The sequence below is a fragment of the Gasterosteus aculeatus genome, chromosome 2 (genome assembly GCF_964276395.1).
Source record: "Gasterosteus aculeatus chromosome 2, fGasAcu3.hap1.1, whole genome shotgun sequence".
NCBI classification, from domain to species: domain Eukaryota; kingdom Metazoa; phylum Chordata; class Actinopteri; order Perciformes; family Gasterosteidae; genus Gasterosteus; species Gasterosteus aculeatus.
This window is the reverse complement of record NC_135689.1, coordinates 21,457,763-21,469,991: the sequence shown is the minus strand read 5'-3', so window position 1 is coordinate 21,469,991 and position 12,229 is coordinate 21,457,763. Positions and strand designations below refer to the sequence as shown.

Below are 12,229 nucleotides of genomic sequence, written 5' to 3'. Positions count from 1 at the left end.
TTTGACAATGAAATGGAGTCACTTTCTAAGGCCTTCTCTGTGTCTTTTACAGATAGAAATGAAAAAGCTTACGGCACCTGGGATTCCCAGGCGGTCTTCCATCCAAGTACTAACCAGGCCCTACTCTGCTTAGCTTCTGAGATCAGACGAGATCAGGCGGAGCCAGAGAGGTATGGCCGTAAGCAACTGTATGTCCTCTTCCTAATCTTTTAAAATGTGTCAAAGGTTTTGGAGTTTTGATAATGAAAAAGGAGTCACTTTCTAATGCCTTCTCGATTTCTTCCAGAGAGAGAAATGAAAAAGCTTACGGCACCTGGGATTCCCAGGCGGTCTTCCATCCAAGTACTAACCAGGCCCTACTCTGCTTAGCTTCTGAGATCAGACGAGATCAGGCGGAGCCAGAGAGGTATGGCCGTAAGCAACTGTATGTCCTCTTCCTAATCTTTTAAAATGTGTCAAAGGTTTTGGAGTTTTGATAATGAAAAAGGATTCACTTTCTAATGCCTTCTCAATTTCTTCCAGAGAGAGAAATGAAAAAGCTTACGGCACCTGGGATTCCCAGGCGGTCTTCCATCCAAGTACTAACCAGGCCCTACTCTGCTTAGCTTCTGAGATCAGACGAGATCAGGCGGAGCCAGAGAGGTATGGCCGTAAGCAACTGTATGTCCTCTACCTAATCTTTTAAAATGTGTCAAAGGTTTTGTAGTTTTGACAATTAAATGGAGTCACTTTCTAAGGCCTTCTCTGTGTCTTTTACAGATCGAATTGAAAAAGCTTACGGCACATGGGATTCCCAGGCGGTCTTCCATCCAAGTACTAACCAGGCCCTACTCTGCTTAGCTTCTGAGATCAGACGAGATCAGGCGGAGCCAGAGAGGTATGGCCGTAAGCAACTGTATGTCCTCTTCCTAATCTTTTAAAATGTGTCAAAGGTTTTGGAGTTTTGATAATGAAAAAGGAGTCACTTTCTAATGCCTTCTCAATTTCTTCCAGAGAGAGAAATGAAAAAGCTTACGGCACCTGGGATTCCCAGGCGGTCTTCCATCCAAGTACTAACCAGGCCCTACTCTGCTTAGCTTCTGAGATCAGACGAGATCAGGCGGAGCCAGAGAGGTATGGCCGTAAGCAACTGTATGTCCTCTTCCTAATATTTTAAAATGTGTCAAAGGTTTTGGAGTTTTGATAATGAAAAAGGATTCACTTTCTAATGCCTTCTCAATTTCTTCCAGAGAGAGAAATGAAAAAGCTTACGGCACATGGGATTCCCAGGCGGTCTTCCATCCAAGTACTAACCAGGCCCTACTCTGCTTAGCTTCTGAGATCAGACGAGATCAGGCGGAGCCAGAGAGGTATGGCCGTAAGCAACTGTATGTCCTCTTCCTAATCTTTTAAAATGTGTCAAAGGTTTTGGAGTTTTGATAATGAAAAAGGATTCACTTTCTAATGCCTTCTCATTTTCTTCCAGAGAGAGAAATGAAAAAGCTTACGGCACCTGGGATTCCCAGGCGGTCTTCCATCCAAGTACTAACCAGGCCCTACTCTGCTTAGCTTCTGAGATCAGACGAGATCAGGCGGAGCCAGAGAGGTATGGCCGTAAGCAACTGTATGTCCTCTACCTAATCTTTTAAAATGTGTCAAAGGTTTTGTAGTTTTGACAATGAAATGGAGTCACTTTCTAAGGCCTTCTCTGTGTCTTTTACAGATAGAAATGAAAAAGCTTACGGCACCTGGGATTCCCAGGCGGTCTTCCATCCAAGTACTAACCAGGCCCTACTCTGCTTAGCTTCTGAGATCAGACGAGATCAGGCGGAGCCAGAGAGGTATGGCCGTAAGCAACTGTATGTCCTCTTCCTAATCTTTTAAAACTTGTCAAAGGTTTTGTAGTTTTGACAATGAAATGGAGTCACTTTCTAAGGCCTTCTCTGTGTCTTTTACAGATAGAAATGAAAAAGCTTACGGCACCTGGGATTCCCAGGCGGTCTTCCATCCAAGTACTAACCAGCCCCTACGATGCTTAGCTTCTGAGATCAGACGAGATCAGGCGGAGCCAGAGAGGTATGGCCGTAAGCAACTGTATGTCCTCTACCTAATCTTTTAAAATGTGTCAAAGGTTTTGTAGTTTTGACAATTAAATGGAGTCACTTTCTAAGGCCTTCTCTGTGTCTTTTACAGATCGAATTGAAAAAGCTTACGGCACATGGGATTCCCAGGCGGTCTTCCATCCAAGTACTAACCAGGCCCTACTCTGCTTAGCTTCTGAGATCAGACGAGATCAGGCGGAGCCAGAGAGGTATGGCCGTAAGCAACTGTATGTCCTCTTCCTAATCTTTTAAAATGTGTCAAAGGTTTTGGAGTTTTGATAATGAAAAAGGAGTCACTTTCTAATGCCTTCTCAATTTCTTCCAGAGAGAGAAATGAAAAAGCTTACGGCACCTGGGATTCCCAGGCGGTCTTCCATCCAAGTACTAACCAGGCCCTACTCTGCTTAGCTTCTGAGATCAGACGAGATCAGGCGGAGCCAGAGAGGTATGGCCGTAAGCAACTGTATGTCCTCTTCCTAATATTTTAAAATGTGTCAAAGGTTTTGGAGTTTTGATAATGAAAAAGGAGTCACTTTCTAATGCCTTCTCGATTTCTTCCAGAGAGAGAAATGAAAAAGCTTACGGCACCTGGGATTCCCAGGCGGTCTTCCATCCAAGTACTAACCAGGCCCTACTCTGCTTAGCTTCTGAGATCAGACGAGATCAGGCGGAGCCAGAGAGGTATGGCCGTAAGCAACTGTATGTCCTCTTCCTAATCTTTTAAAATGTGTCAAAGGTTTTGGAGTTTTGATAATGAAAAAGGATTCACTTTCTAATGCCTTCTCAATTTCTTCCAGAGAGAGAAATGAAAAAGCTTACGGCACCTGGGATTCCCAGGCGGTCTTCCATCCAAGTACTAACCAGGCCCTACTCTGCTTAGCTTCTGAGATCAGACGAGATCAGGCGGAGCGAGAGAGGTATGGCCGTAAGCAACTGTATGTCCTCTTCCTAATATTTTAAAATGTGTCAAAGGTTTTGGAGTTTTGATAATGAAAAAGGATTCACTTTCTAATGCCTTCTCAATTTCTTCCAGAGAGAGAAATGAAAAAGCTTACGGCACCTGGGATTCCCAGGCGGTCTTCCATCCAAGTACTAACCAGGCCCTACTCTGCTTAGCTTCTGAGATCAGACGACATCAGGCGGAGCCAGAGAGGTATGGCCGTAAGCAACTGTATGTCCTCTACCTAATCTTTTAAAATGTGTCAAAGGTTTTGTAGTTTTGACAATTAGATGGAGTCACTTTCTAAGGCCTTCTCTGTGTCTTTTACAGATAGAAATGAAAAAGCTTACGGCACCTGGGATTCCCAGGCGGTCTTCCATCCAAGTACTAACCAGGCCCTACTCTGCTTAGCTTCTGAGATCAGACGAGATCAGGCGGAGCCAGAGAGGTATGGCCGTAAGCAACTGTATGTCCTCTTCCTAATCTTTTAAAACGTGTCAAAGGTTTTGTAGTTTTGACAATGAAATGGAGTCACTTTCTAAGGCCTTCTCTGTGTCTTTTACAGATAGAAATGAAAAAGCTTACGGCACCTGGGATTCCCAGGCGGTCTTCCATCCAAGTACTAACCAGGCCCTACTCTGCTTAGCTTCTGAGATCAGACGAGATCAGGCGGAGCCAGAGAGGTATGGCCGTAAGCAACTGTATGTCCTCTTCCTAATCTTTTAAAATGTGTCAAAGGTTTTGTAGTTTTGACAATGAAATGGAGTCACTTTCTAAGTTCTTCTCTGTGTCTTTTACAGATAGAAATGAAAAAGCTTACGGCACCTGGGATTCCCAGGCGGTCTTCCATCCAAGTACTAACCAGGCCCTACTCTGCTTAGCTTCTGAGATCAGACGAGATCAGGCGGAGCCAGAGAGGTATGGCCGTAAGCAACTGTATGTCCTCTTCCTAATCTTTTAAAACGTGTCAAAGGTTTTGTAGTTTTGACAATGAAATGGAGTCACTTTCTAAGGCCTTCTCTGTGTCTTTTACAGATAGAAATGAAAAAGCTTACGGCACCTGGGATTCCCAGGCGGTCTTCCATCCAAGTACTAACCAGGCCCTACTCTGCTTAGCTTCTGAGATCAGACGAGATCAGGCGGAGCCAGAGAGGTATGGCCGTAAGCAGCTGTATGTCCTCTTCCTAATCTTTTAAAATGTGTCAAAGGTTTTGGAGTTTTGATAATGAAAAAGGATTCACTTTCTAATGCCTTCTCAATTTCTTCCAGAGAGAGAAATGAAGAAGCTTACGGCACCTGGGATTCCCAGGCGGTCTTCCATCCAAGTACTAACCAGGCCCTACTCTGCTTAGCTTCTGAGATCAGACGAGATCAGGCGGAGCCAGAGAGGTATGGCCGTAAGCAACTGTATGTCCTCTACCTAATCTTTTAAAATGTGTCAAAGGTTTTGTAGTTTTGACAATTAAATGGAGTCACTTTCTAAGGCCTTCTCTGTGTCTTTTACAGATCGAATTGAAAAAGCTTACGGCACATGGGATTCCCAGGCGGTCTTCCATCCAAGTACTAACCAGGCCCTACTCTGCTTAGCTTCTGAGATCAGACGAGATCAGGCGGAGCCAGAGAGGTATGGCCGTAAGCAACTGTATGTCCTCTTCCTAATCTTTTAAAATGTGTCAAAGGTTTTGTAGTTTTGACAATGAAATGGAGTCACTTTCTAAGGCCTTCTCTGTGTCTTTTACAGATAGAAATGAAAAAGCTTACGGCACCTGGGATTCCCAGGCGGTCTTCCATCCAAGTACTAACTAGGCCCTACTCTGCTTAGCTTCTGAGATCAGACGAGATCAGGCGGAGCCAGAGAGGTATGGCCGTAAGCAACTGTATGTCCTCTTCCTAATATTTTAAAATGTGTCAAAGGTTTTGGAGTTTTGATAATGAAAAAGGATTCACTTTCTAATGCCTTCTCAATTTCTTCCAGAGAGAGAAATGAAAAAGCTTACGGCACATGGGATTCCCAGGCGGTCTTCCATCCAAGTACTAACCAGGCCCTACTCTGCTTAGCTTCTGAGATCAGACGAGATCAGGCGGAGCCAGAGAGGTATGGCCGTAAGCAACTGTATGTCCTCTTCCTAATCTTTTAAAATGTGTCAAAGGTTTTGGAGTTTTGATAATGAAAAAGGATTCACTTTCTAATGCCTTCTCAATTTCTTCCAGAGAGAGAAATGAAAAAGCTTACGGCACCTGGGATTCCCAGGCGGTCTTCCATCCAAGTACTAACCAGGCCCTACTCTGCTTAGCTTCTGAGATCAGACGAGATCAGGCGGAGCCAGAGAGGTATGGCCGTTAGCAACTGTATGTCCTCTACCTAATCTTTTAAAATGTGTCAACGGTTTTGTAGTTTTGACAATGAAATGGAGTCACTTTCTAAGGCCTTCTCTGTGTCTTTTACAGATAGAAATGAAAAAGCTTACGGCACCTGGGATTCCCAGGCGGTCTTCCATCCAAGTACTAACCAGGCCCTACTCTGCTTAGCTTCTGAGATCAGACGAGATCAGGCGGAGCCAGAGAGGTATGGCCGTAAGCAACTGTATGTCCTCTTCCTAATATTTTAAAATGTGTCAAAGGTTTTGGAGTTTTGATAATGAAAAAGGATTCACTTTCTAATGCCTTCTCAATTTCTTCCAGAGAGAGAAATGAAGAAGCTTACGGCACCTGGGATTCCCAGGCGGTCTTCCATCCAAGTACTAACCAGGCCCTACTCTGCTTAGCTTCTGAGATCAGACGAGATCAGGCGGAGCCAGAGAGGTATGGCCGTAAGCAACTGTATGTCCTCTACCTAATCTTTTAAAATGTGTCAAAGGTTTTGTAGTTTTGACAATTAAATGGAGTCACTTTCTAAGGCCTTCTCTGTGTCTTTTACAGATCGAATTGAAAAAGCTTACGGCACATGGGATTCCCAGGCGGTCTTCCATCCAAGTACTAACCAGGCCCTACTCTGCTTAGCTTCTGAGATCAGACGAGATCAGGCGGAGCCAGAGAGGTATGGCCGTAAGCAACTGTATGTCCTCTTCCTAATCTTTTAAAATGTGTCAAAGGTTTTGTAGTTTTGACAATGAAATGGAGTCACTTTCTAAGGCCTTCTCTGTGTCTTTTACAGATAGAAATGAAAAAGCTTACGGCACCTGGGATTCCCAGGCGGTCTTCCATCCAAGTACTAACCAGGCCCTACTCTGCTTAGCTTCTGAGATCAGACGAGATCAGGCGGAGCCAGAGAGGTATGGCCGTAAGCAACTGTATGTCCTCTTCCTAATATTTTAAAATGTGTCAAAGGTTTTGGAGTTTTGATAATGAAAAAGGATTCACTTTCTAATGCCTTCTCAATTTCTTCCAGAGAGAGAAATGAAAAAGCTTACGGCACATGGGATTCCCAGGCGGTCTTCCATCCAAGTACTAACCAGGCCCTACTCTGCTTAGCTTCTGAGATCAGACGAGATCAGGCGGAGCCAGAGAGGTATGGCCGTAAGCAACTGTATGTCCTCTTCCTAATCTTTTAAAATGTGTCAAAGGTTTTGGAGTTTTGATAATGAAAAAGGATTCACTTTCTAATGCCTTCTCAATTTCTTCCAGAGAGAGAAATGAAAAAGCTTACGGCACCTGGGATTCCCAGGCGGTCTTCCATCCAAGTACTAACCAGGCCCTACTCTGCTTAGCTTCTGAGATCAGACGAGATCAGGCGGAGCCAGAGAGGTATGGCCGTTAGCAACTGTATGTCCTCTACCTAATCTTTTAAAATGTGTCAACGGTTTTGTAGTTTTGACAATGAAATGGAGTCACTTTCTAAGGCCTTCTCTGTGTCTTTTACAGATAGAAATGAAAAAGCTTACGGCACCTGGGATTCCCAGGCGGTCTTCCATCCAAGTACTAACCAGGCCCTACTCTGCTTAGCTTCTGAGATCAGACGAGATCAGGCGGAGCCAGAGAGGTATGGCCGTAAGCAACTGTATGTCCTCTTCCTAATATTTTAAAATGTGTCAAAGGTTTTGGAGTTTTGATAATGAAAAAGGATTCACTTTCTAATGCCTTCTCAATTTCTTCCAGAGAGAGAAATGAAAAAGCTTACGGCACCTGGGATTCTCAGGCGGTCTTCCATCCAAGTACTAACCAGGCCCTACTCTGCTTAGCTTCTGAGATCAGACGAGATCAGGCGGAGCCAGAGAGGTATGGCCGTAAGCAACTGTATGTCCTCTTCCTAATCTTTTAAAATGTGTCAAAGGTTTTGTAGTTTTGACAATTAAATGGAGTCACTTTCTAAGGCCTTCTCTGTGTCTTTTACAGATAGAATTGAAAAAGCTTACGGCACCTGGGATTCCCAGGCGGTCTTCCATCCAAGTACTAACCAGGCCCTACTCTGCTTAGCTTCTGAGATCAGACGAGATCAGGCGGAGCCAGAGAGGTATGGCCGTAAGCAACTGTATGTCCTCTTCCTAATCTTTTAAAATGTGTCAAAGGTTTTGGAGTTTTGATAATGAAAAAGGAGTCACTTTCTAATGCCTTCTCAATTTCTTCCAGAGAGAGAAATGAAGAAGCTTACGGCACCTGGGATTCCCAGGCGGTCTTCCATCCAAGTACTAACCAGGCCCTACTCTGCTAAGCTTCTGAGATCAGACGAGATCAGGCGGAGCCAGAGAGGTATGGCCGTAAGCAACTGTATGTCCTCTACCTAATCTTTTAAAATGTGTCAAAGGTTTTGTAGTTTTGACAATTAAATGGAGTCACTTTCTAAGGCCTTCTCTGTGTCTTTTACAGATCGAATTGAAAAAGCTTACGGCACATGGGATTCCCAGGCGGTCTTCCATCCAAGTACTAACCAGGCCCTACTCTGCTTAGCTTCTGAGATCAGACGAGATCAGGCGGAGCCAGAGAGGTATGGCCGTAAGCAACTGTATGTCCTCTTCTTAATCTTTTAAAACGTGTCAAAGGTTTTGTAGTTTTGACAATGAAATGGAGTCACTTTCTAAGGCCTTCTCTGTGTCTTTTACAGATAGAAATGAAAAAGCTTACGGCACCTGGGATTCCCAGGCGGTCTTCCATCCAAGTACTAACCAGGCCCTACTCTGCTTAGCTTCTGAGATCAGACGAGATCAGGCGGAGCCAGAGAGGTATGGCCGTAAGCAACTGTATGTCCTCTTCCTAATCTTTTAAAATGTGTCAAAGGTTTTGGAGTTTTGATAATGAAAAAGGAGTCACTTTCTAATGCCTTCTCGATTTCTTCCAGAGAGAGAAATGAAAAAGCTTACGGCACCTGGGATTCCCAGGCGGTCTTCCATCCAAGTACTAACCAGGCCCTACTCTGCTTAGCTTCTGAGATCAGACGAGATCAGGCGGAGCCAGAGAGGTATGGCCGTAAGCAACTGTATGTCCTCTTCCTAATCTTTTAAAATGTGTCAAAGGTTTTGGAGTTTTGATAATGAAAAAGGATTCACTTTCTAATGCCTTCTCAATTTCTTCCAGAGAGAGAAATGAAGAAGCTTACGGCACCTGGGATTCCCAGGCGGTCTTCCATCCAAGTACTAACCAGGCCCTACTCTGCTTAGCTTCTGAGATCAGACGAGATCAGGCGGAGCCAGAGAGGTATGGCCGTAAGCAACTGTATCTCCTCTACCTAATCTTTTAAAATGTGTCAAAGGTTTTGTAGTTTTGACAATTAAATGGAGTCACTTTCTAAGGCCTTCTCTGTGTCTTTTACAGATCGAATTGAAAAAGCTTACGGCACATGGGATTCCCAGGCGGTCTTCCATCCAAGTACTAACCAGGCCCTACTCTGCTTAGCTTCTGAGATCAGACGAGATCAGGCGAAGCCAGAGAGGTATGGCCGTAAGCAACTGTATGTCCTCTTCCTAATCTTTTAAAATGTGTCAAAGGTTTTGGAGTTTTGATAATGAAAAAGGATTCACTTTCTAATGCCTTCTCAATTTCTTCCAGAGAGAGAAATGAAAAAGCTTACGGCACCTGGGATTCCCAGGCGGTCTTCCATCCAAGTACTAACCAGGCCCTACTCTGCTTAGCTTCTGAGATCAGACGAGATCAGGCGGAGCCAGAGAGGTATGGCCGTAAGCAACTGTATGTCCTCTTCTTAATCTTTTAAAACGTGTCAAAGGTTTTGTAGTTTTGACAATGAAATGGAGTCACTTTCTAAGGCCTTCTCTGTGTCTTTTACAGATAGAAATGAAAAAGCTTACGGCACCTGGGATTCCCAGGCGGTCTTCCATCCAAGTACTAACCAGGCCCTACTCTGCTTAGCTTCTGAGATCAGACGAGATCAGGCGGAGCCAGAGAGGTATGGCCGTAAGCAACTGTATGTCCTCTTCCTAATCTTTTAAAATGTGTCAAAGGTTTTGGAGTTTTGATAATGAAAAAGGAGTCACTTTCTAATGCCTTCTCGATTTCTTCCAGAGAGAGAAATGAAAAAGCTTACGGCACCTGGGATTCCCAGGCGGTCTTCCATCCAAGTACTAACCAGGCCCTACTCTGCTTAGCTTCTGAGATCAGACGAGATCAGGCGGAGCCAGAGAGGTATGGCCGTAAGCAACTGTATGTCCTCTTCCTAATCTTTTAAAATGTGTCAAAGGTTTTGGAGTTTTGATAATGAAAAAGGATTCACTTTCTAATGCCTTCTCAATTTCTTCCAGAGAGAGAAATGAAGAAGCTTACGGCACCTGGGATTCCCAGGCGGTCTTCCATCCAAGTACTAACCAGGCCCTACTCTGCTTAGCTTCTGAGATCAGACGAGATCAGGCGGAGCCAGAGAGGTATGGCCGTAAGCAACTGTATCTCCTCTACCTAATCTTTTAAAATGTGTCAAAGGTTTTGTAGTTTTGACAATTAAATGGAGTCACTTTCTAAGGCCTTCTCTGTGTCTTTTACAGATCGAATTGAAAAAGCTTACGGCACATGGGATTCCCAGGCGGTCTTCCATCCAAGTACTAACCAGGCCCTACTCTGCTTAGCTTCTGAGATCAGACGAGATCAGGCGAAGCCAGAGAGGTATGGCCGTAAGCAACTGTATGTCCTCTTCCTAATCTTTTAAAATGTGTCAAAGGTTTTGGAGTTTTGATAATGAAAAAGGATTCACTTTCTAATGCCTTCTCAATTTCTTCCAGAGAGAGAAATGAAAAAGCTTACGGCACCTGGGATTCCCAGGCGGTCTTCCATCCAAGTACTAACCAGGCCCTACTCTGCTTAGCTTCTGAGATCAGACGAGATCAGGCGGAGCCAGAGAGGTATGGCCGTAAGCAACTGTATGTCCTCTTCCTAATCTTTTAAAATGTGTCAAAGGTTTTGGAGTTTTGATAATGAAAAAGGATTCACTTTCTAATGCCTTCTCAATTTCTTCCAGAGAGAGAAATGAAAAAGCTTACGGCACCTGGGATTCCCAGGCGGTCTTCCATCCAAGTACTAACCAGGCCCTACTCTGCTTAGCTTCTGAGATCAGACGAGATCAGGCGGAGCCAGAGAGGTATGGCCGTTAGCAACTGTATTTCCTCTACCTAATCTTTTAAAATGTGTCAACGGTTTTGTAGTTTTGACAATGAAATGGAGTCACTTTCTAAGGCCTTCTCTGTGTCTTTTACAGATAGAAATGAAAAAGCTTACGGCACCTGGGATTCCCAGGCGGTCTTCCATCCAAGTACTAACCAGGCCCTACTCTGCTTAGCTTCTGAGATCAGACGAGATCAGGCGGAGCCAGAGAGGTATGGCCGTAAGCAACTGTATGTCCTCTTCCTAATATTTTAAAATGTGTCAAAGGTTTTGGAGTTTTGATAATGAAAAAGGATTCACTTTCTAATGCCTTCTCAATTTCTTCCAGAGAGAGAAATGAAGAAGCTTACGGCACCTGGGATTCCCAGGCGGTCTTCCATCCAAGTACTAACCAGGCCCTACTCTGCTTAGCTTCTGAGATCAGACGAGATCAGGCGGAGCCAGAGAGGTATGGCCGTAAGCAACTGTATGTCCTCTACCTAATCTTTTAAAATGTGTCAAAGGTTTTGTAGTTTTGACAATTAAATGGAGTCACTTTCTAAGGCCTTCTCTGTGTCTTTTACAGATCGAATTGAAAAAGCTTACGGCACATGGGATTCCCAGGCGGTCTTCCATCCAAGTACTAACCAGGCCCTACTCTGCTTAGCTTCTGAGATCAGACGAGATCAGGCGGAGCCAGAGAGGTATGGCCGTAAGCAACTGTATGTCCTCTTCCTAATATTTTAAAATGTGTCAAAGGTTTTGTAGTTTTGACAATGAAATGGAGTCACTTTCTAAGGCCTTCTCTGTGTCTTTTACAGATAGAAATGAAAAAGCTTACGGCACCTGGGATTCCCAGGCGGTCTTCCATCCAAGTACTAACCAGGCCCTACTCTGCTTAGCTTCTGAGATCAGACGAGATCAGGCGGAGCCAGAGAGGTATGGCCGTAAGCAACTGTATGTCCTCTACCTAATCTTTTAAAATGTGTCAAAGGTTTTGTAGTTTTGACAATTAAATGGAGTCACTTTCTAAGGCCTTCTCTGTGTCTTTTACAAATAGAATTGAAAAAGCTTACGGCACCTGGGATTCCCAGGCGGTCTTCCATCCAAGTACTAACCAGGCCCTACTCTGCTTAGCTTCTGAGATCAGACGAGATCAGGCGGAGCCAGAGAGGTATGGCCGTAAGCAACTGTATGTCCTCTTCTTAATCTTTTAAAACGTGTCAAAGGTTTTGTAGTTTTGACAATGAAATGGAGTCACTTTCTAAGGCCTTCTCTGTGTCTTTTACAGATAGAAATGAAAAAGCTTACGGCACCTGGGATTCCCAGGCGGTCTTCCATCCAAGTACTAACCAGGCCCTACTCTGCTTAGCTTCTGAGATCAGACGAGATCAGGCGGAGCCAGAGAGGTATGGCCGTAAGCAACTGTATGTCCTCTTCCTAATCTTTTAAAATGTGTCAAAGGTTTTGGAGTTTTGATAATGAAAAAGGAGTCACTTTCTAATGCCTTCTCGATTTCTTCCAGAGAGAGAAATGAAAAAGCTTACGGCACCTGGGATTCCCAGGCGGTCTTCCATCCAAGTACTAACCAGGCCCTACTCTGCTTAGCTTCTGAGATCAGACGAGATCAGGCGGAGCCAGAGAGGTATGGCCGTAAGCAACTGTATGTCCTCTTCCTAATCTTTTAAAATGT

General features: G+C 44.3%; 51 non-coding genes and 1 pseudogene across 51 annotated transcripts; all 52 read right to left on the bottom strand.

Annotated features, from left to right (window-relative positions):
• Window positions 1-65: 65 nt before the first annotated feature.
• Window positions 66-184, bottom strand: LOC144400971 (5S ribosomal RNA). The gene has a single exon (XR_013462906.1). It is a non-coding gene; the product is annotated as a 5S ribosomal RNA (ribosomal RNA).
• A 117-nt stretch (window positions 185-301) lies between these two features.
• LOC144400970 (5S ribosomal RNA) lies at window positions 302-420 on the bottom strand. The gene has a single exon (XR_013462905.1). It is a non-coding gene; the product is annotated as a 5S ribosomal RNA (ribosomal RNA).
• A 117-nt stretch (window positions 421-537) lies between these two features.
• Window positions 538-656, bottom strand: LOC144400969 (5S ribosomal RNA). Its single transcript, XR_013462904.1, has one exon. It is a non-coding gene; the product is annotated as a 5S ribosomal RNA (ribosomal RNA).
• Window positions 657-772: 116 nt separating this feature from the next.
• LOC144398893 (5S ribosomal RNA) lies at window positions 773-891 on the bottom strand. The gene has a single exon (XR_013461040.1). It is a non-coding gene; the product is annotated as a 5S ribosomal RNA (ribosomal RNA).
• Window positions 892-1,008: 117 nt separating this feature from the next.
• Window positions 1,009-1,127, bottom strand: LOC144400967 (5S ribosomal RNA). The gene has a single exon (XR_013462902.1). It is a non-coding gene; the product is annotated as a 5S ribosomal RNA (ribosomal RNA).
• A 117-nt stretch (window positions 1,128-1,244) lies between these two features.
• LOC144398892 (5S ribosomal RNA) lies at window positions 1,245-1,363 on the bottom strand. Its single transcript, XR_013461039.1, has one exon. It is a non-coding gene; the product is annotated as a 5S ribosomal RNA (ribosomal RNA).
• A 117-nt stretch (window positions 1,364-1,480) lies between these two features.
• Window positions 1,481-1,599, bottom strand: LOC144400966 (5S ribosomal RNA). Its single transcript, XR_013462901.1, has one exon. It is a non-coding gene; the product is annotated as a 5S ribosomal RNA (ribosomal RNA).
• Window positions 1,600-1,715: 116 nt separating this feature from the next.
• LOC144400965 (5S ribosomal RNA) lies at window positions 1,716-1,834 on the bottom strand. Its single transcript, XR_013462900.1, has one exon. It is a non-coding gene; the product is annotated as a 5S ribosomal RNA (ribosomal RNA).
• A 116-nt stretch (window positions 1,835-1,950) lies between these two features.
• On the bottom strand, window positions 1,951-2,069 carry LOC144399839 (5S ribosomal RNA; annotated as a pseudogene).
• Window positions 2,070-2,185: 116 nt separating this feature from the next.
• On the bottom strand, window positions 2,186-2,304 carry LOC144398891 (5S ribosomal RNA). The gene has a single exon (XR_013461038.1). It is a non-coding gene; the product is annotated as a 5S ribosomal RNA (ribosomal RNA).
• A 117-nt stretch (window positions 2,305-2,421) lies between these two features.
• Window positions 2,422-2,540, bottom strand: LOC144400964 (5S ribosomal RNA). The gene has a single exon (XR_013462899.1). It is a non-coding gene; the product is annotated as a 5S ribosomal RNA (ribosomal RNA).
• Window positions 2,541-2,657: 117 nt separating this feature from the next.
• LOC144400963 (5S ribosomal RNA) lies at window positions 2,658-2,776 on the bottom strand. Its single transcript, XR_013462898.1, has one exon. It is a non-coding gene; the product is annotated as a 5S ribosomal RNA (ribosomal RNA).
• Window positions 2,777-2,893: 117 nt separating this feature from the next.
• On the bottom strand, window positions 2,894-3,012 carry LOC144398491 (5S ribosomal RNA). The gene has a single exon (XR_013460638.1). It is a non-coding gene; the product is annotated as a 5S ribosomal RNA (ribosomal RNA).
• Window positions 3,013-3,129: 117 nt separating this feature from the next.
• LOC144399508 (5S ribosomal RNA) lies at window positions 3,130-3,248 on the bottom strand. Its single transcript, XR_013461654.1, has one exon. It is a non-coding gene; the product is annotated as a 5S ribosomal RNA (ribosomal RNA).
• Window positions 3,249-3,364: 116 nt separating this feature from the next.
• On the bottom strand, window positions 3,365-3,483 carry LOC144400962 (5S ribosomal RNA). The gene has a single exon (XR_013462897.1). It is a non-coding gene; the product is annotated as a 5S ribosomal RNA (ribosomal RNA).
• A 116-nt stretch (window positions 3,484-3,599) lies between these two features.
• LOC144400961 (5S ribosomal RNA) lies at window positions 3,600-3,718 on the bottom strand. Its single transcript, XR_013462896.1, has one exon. It is a non-coding gene; the product is annotated as a 5S ribosomal RNA (ribosomal RNA).
• A 116-nt stretch (window positions 3,719-3,834) lies between these two features.
• LOC144400960 (5S ribosomal RNA) lies at window positions 3,835-3,953 on the bottom strand. The gene has a single exon (XR_013462895.1). It is a non-coding gene; the product is annotated as a 5S ribosomal RNA (ribosomal RNA).
• Window positions 3,954-4,069: 116 nt separating this feature from the next.
• Window positions 4,070-4,188, bottom strand: LOC144400959 (5S ribosomal RNA). The gene has a single exon (XR_013462894.1). It is a non-coding gene; the product is annotated as a 5S ribosomal RNA (ribosomal RNA).
• Window positions 4,189-4,305: 117 nt separating this feature from the next.
• Window positions 4,306-4,424, bottom strand: LOC144400958 (5S ribosomal RNA). The gene has a single exon (XR_013462893.1). It is a non-coding gene; the product is annotated as a 5S ribosomal RNA (ribosomal RNA).
• A 116-nt stretch (window positions 4,425-4,540) lies between these two features.
• LOC144398890 (5S ribosomal RNA) lies at window positions 4,541-4,659 on the bottom strand. Its single transcript, XR_013461037.1, has one exon. It is a non-coding gene; the product is annotated as a 5S ribosomal RNA (ribosomal RNA).
• Window positions 4,660-4,775: 116 nt separating this feature from the next.
• Window positions 4,776-4,894, bottom strand: LOC144398474 (5S ribosomal RNA). The gene has a single exon (XR_013460621.1). It is a non-coding gene; the product is annotated as a 5S ribosomal RNA (ribosomal RNA).
• Window positions 4,895-5,011: 117 nt separating this feature from the next.
• On the bottom strand, window positions 5,012-5,130 carry LOC144398888 (5S ribosomal RNA). The gene has a single exon (XR_013461035.1). It is a non-coding gene; the product is annotated as a 5S ribosomal RNA (ribosomal RNA).
• Window positions 5,131-5,247: 117 nt separating this feature from the next.
• On the bottom strand, window positions 5,248-5,366 carry LOC144397541 (5S ribosomal RNA). Its single transcript, XR_013459687.1, has one exon. It is a non-coding gene; the product is annotated as a 5S ribosomal RNA (ribosomal RNA).
• A 116-nt stretch (window positions 5,367-5,482) lies between these two features.
• Window positions 5,483-5,601, bottom strand: LOC144400956 (5S ribosomal RNA). The gene has a single exon (XR_013462891.1). It is a non-coding gene; the product is annotated as a 5S ribosomal RNA (ribosomal RNA).
• A 117-nt stretch (window positions 5,602-5,718) lies between these two features.
• LOC144400955 (5S ribosomal RNA) lies at window positions 5,719-5,837 on the bottom strand. Its single transcript, XR_013462890.1, has one exon. It is a non-coding gene; the product is annotated as a 5S ribosomal RNA (ribosomal RNA).
• A 116-nt stretch (window positions 5,838-5,953) lies between these two features.
• On the bottom strand, window positions 5,954-6,072 carry LOC144398887 (5S ribosomal RNA). The gene has a single exon (XR_013461034.1). It is a non-coding gene; the product is annotated as a 5S ribosomal RNA (ribosomal RNA).
• A 116-nt stretch (window positions 6,073-6,188) lies between these two features.
• LOC144400954 (5S ribosomal RNA) lies at window positions 6,189-6,307 on the bottom strand. Its single transcript, XR_013462889.1, has one exon. It is a non-coding gene; the product is annotated as a 5S ribosomal RNA (ribosomal RNA).
• A 117-nt stretch (window positions 6,308-6,424) lies between these two features.
• LOC144398886 (5S ribosomal RNA) lies at window positions 6,425-6,543 on the bottom strand. Its single transcript, XR_013461033.1, has one exon. It is a non-coding gene; the product is annotated as a 5S ribosomal RNA (ribosomal RNA).
• Window positions 6,544-6,660: 117 nt separating this feature from the next.
• Window positions 6,661-6,779, bottom strand: LOC144397540 (5S ribosomal RNA). The gene has a single exon (XR_013459686.1). It is a non-coding gene; the product is annotated as a 5S ribosomal RNA (ribosomal RNA).
• A 116-nt stretch (window positions 6,780-6,895) lies between these two features.
• Window positions 6,896-7,014, bottom strand: LOC144400953 (5S ribosomal RNA). The gene has a single exon (XR_013462888.1). It is a non-coding gene; the product is annotated as a 5S ribosomal RNA (ribosomal RNA).
• A 117-nt stretch (window positions 7,015-7,131) lies between these two features.
• Window positions 7,132-7,250, bottom strand: LOC144396942 (5S ribosomal RNA). Its single transcript, XR_013459088.1, has one exon. It is a non-coding gene; the product is annotated as a 5S ribosomal RNA (ribosomal RNA).
• A 116-nt stretch (window positions 7,251-7,366) lies between these two features.
• LOC144400952 (5S ribosomal RNA) lies at window positions 7,367-7,485 on the bottom strand. Its single transcript, XR_013462887.1, has one exon. It is a non-coding gene; the product is annotated as a 5S ribosomal RNA (ribosomal RNA).
• A 117-nt stretch (window positions 7,486-7,602) lies between these two features.
• On the bottom strand, window positions 7,603-7,721 carry LOC144398975 (5S ribosomal RNA). The gene has a single exon (XR_013461120.1). It is a non-coding gene; the product is annotated as a 5S ribosomal RNA (ribosomal RNA).
• A 116-nt stretch (window positions 7,722-7,837) lies between these two features.
• Window positions 7,838-7,956, bottom strand: LOC144398885 (5S ribosomal RNA). Its single transcript, XR_013461032.1, has one exon. It is a non-coding gene; the product is annotated as a 5S ribosomal RNA (ribosomal RNA).
• Window positions 7,957-8,072: 116 nt separating this feature from the next.
• LOC144400951 (5S ribosomal RNA) lies at window positions 8,073-8,191 on the bottom strand. The gene has a single exon (XR_013462886.1). It is a non-coding gene; the product is annotated as a 5S ribosomal RNA (ribosomal RNA).
• Window positions 8,192-8,308: 117 nt separating this feature from the next.
• LOC144400950 (5S ribosomal RNA) lies at window positions 8,309-8,427 on the bottom strand. Its single transcript, XR_013462885.1, has one exon. It is a non-coding gene; the product is annotated as a 5S ribosomal RNA (ribosomal RNA).
• A 117-nt stretch (window positions 8,428-8,544) lies between these two features.
• LOC144400949 (5S ribosomal RNA) lies at window positions 8,545-8,663 on the bottom strand. The gene has a single exon (XR_013462884.1). It is a non-coding gene; the product is annotated as a 5S ribosomal RNA (ribosomal RNA).
• A 116-nt stretch (window positions 8,664-8,779) lies between these two features.
• LOC144398853 (5S ribosomal RNA) lies at window positions 8,780-8,898 on the bottom strand. The gene has a single exon (XR_013461000.1). It is a non-coding gene; the product is annotated as a 5S ribosomal RNA (ribosomal RNA).
• A 117-nt stretch (window positions 8,899-9,015) lies between these two features.
• LOC144400948 (5S ribosomal RNA) lies at window positions 9,016-9,134 on the bottom strand. The gene has a single exon (XR_013462883.1). It is a non-coding gene; the product is annotated as a 5S ribosomal RNA (ribosomal RNA).
• Window positions 9,135-9,250: 116 nt separating this feature from the next.
• LOC144400947 (5S ribosomal RNA) lies at window positions 9,251-9,369 on the bottom strand. Its single transcript, XR_013462882.1, has one exon. It is a non-coding gene; the product is annotated as a 5S ribosomal RNA (ribosomal RNA).
• A 117-nt stretch (window positions 9,370-9,486) lies between these two features.
• LOC144400945 (5S ribosomal RNA) lies at window positions 9,487-9,605 on the bottom strand. The gene has a single exon (XR_013462880.1). It is a non-coding gene; the product is annotated as a 5S ribosomal RNA (ribosomal RNA).
• Window positions 9,606-9,722: 117 nt separating this feature from the next.
• LOC144400944 (5S ribosomal RNA) lies at window positions 9,723-9,841 on the bottom strand. The gene has a single exon (XR_013462879.1). It is a non-coding gene; the product is annotated as a 5S ribosomal RNA (ribosomal RNA).
• A 116-nt stretch (window positions 9,842-9,957) lies between these two features.
• Window positions 9,958-10,076, bottom strand: LOC144398852 (5S ribosomal RNA). The gene has a single exon (XR_013460999.1). It is a non-coding gene; the product is annotated as a 5S ribosomal RNA (ribosomal RNA).
• A 117-nt stretch (window positions 10,077-10,193) lies between these two features.
• LOC144400943 (5S ribosomal RNA) lies at window positions 10,194-10,312 on the bottom strand. The gene has a single exon (XR_013462878.1). It is a non-coding gene; the product is annotated as a 5S ribosomal RNA (ribosomal RNA).
• Window positions 10,313-10,429: 117 nt separating this feature from the next.
• Window positions 10,430-10,548, bottom strand: LOC144397539 (5S ribosomal RNA). Its single transcript, XR_013459685.1, has one exon. It is a non-coding gene; the product is annotated as a 5S ribosomal RNA (ribosomal RNA).
• A 116-nt stretch (window positions 10,549-10,664) lies between these two features.
• LOC144400942 (5S ribosomal RNA) lies at window positions 10,665-10,783 on the bottom strand. Its single transcript, XR_013462877.1, has one exon. It is a non-coding gene; the product is annotated as a 5S ribosomal RNA (ribosomal RNA).
• Window positions 10,784-10,900: 117 nt separating this feature from the next.
• Window positions 10,901-11,019, bottom strand: LOC144400941 (5S ribosomal RNA). The gene has a single exon (XR_013462876.1). It is a non-coding gene; the product is annotated as a 5S ribosomal RNA (ribosomal RNA).
• Window positions 11,020-11,135: 116 nt separating this feature from the next.
• LOC144398884 (5S ribosomal RNA) lies at window positions 11,136-11,254 on the bottom strand. The gene has a single exon (XR_013461031.1). It is a non-coding gene; the product is annotated as a 5S ribosomal RNA (ribosomal RNA).
• A 116-nt stretch (window positions 11,255-11,370) lies between these two features.
• Window positions 11,371-11,489, bottom strand: LOC144400940 (5S ribosomal RNA). Its single transcript, XR_013462875.1, has one exon. It is a non-coding gene; the product is annotated as a 5S ribosomal RNA (ribosomal RNA).
• Window positions 11,490-11,605: 116 nt separating this feature from the next.
• Window positions 11,606-11,724, bottom strand: LOC144400939 (5S ribosomal RNA). Its single transcript, XR_013462874.1, has one exon. It is a non-coding gene; the product is annotated as a 5S ribosomal RNA (ribosomal RNA).
• A 116-nt stretch (window positions 11,725-11,840) lies between these two features.
• Window positions 11,841-11,959, bottom strand: LOC144400938 (5S ribosomal RNA). Its single transcript, XR_013462873.1, has one exon. It is a non-coding gene; the product is annotated as a 5S ribosomal RNA (ribosomal RNA).
• Window positions 11,960-12,076: 117 nt separating this feature from the next.
• LOC144400937 (5S ribosomal RNA) lies at window positions 12,077-12,195 on the bottom strand. Its single transcript, XR_013462872.1, has one exon. It is a non-coding gene; the product is annotated as a 5S ribosomal RNA (ribosomal RNA).
• Window positions 12,196-12,229: the final 34 nt, after the last annotated feature.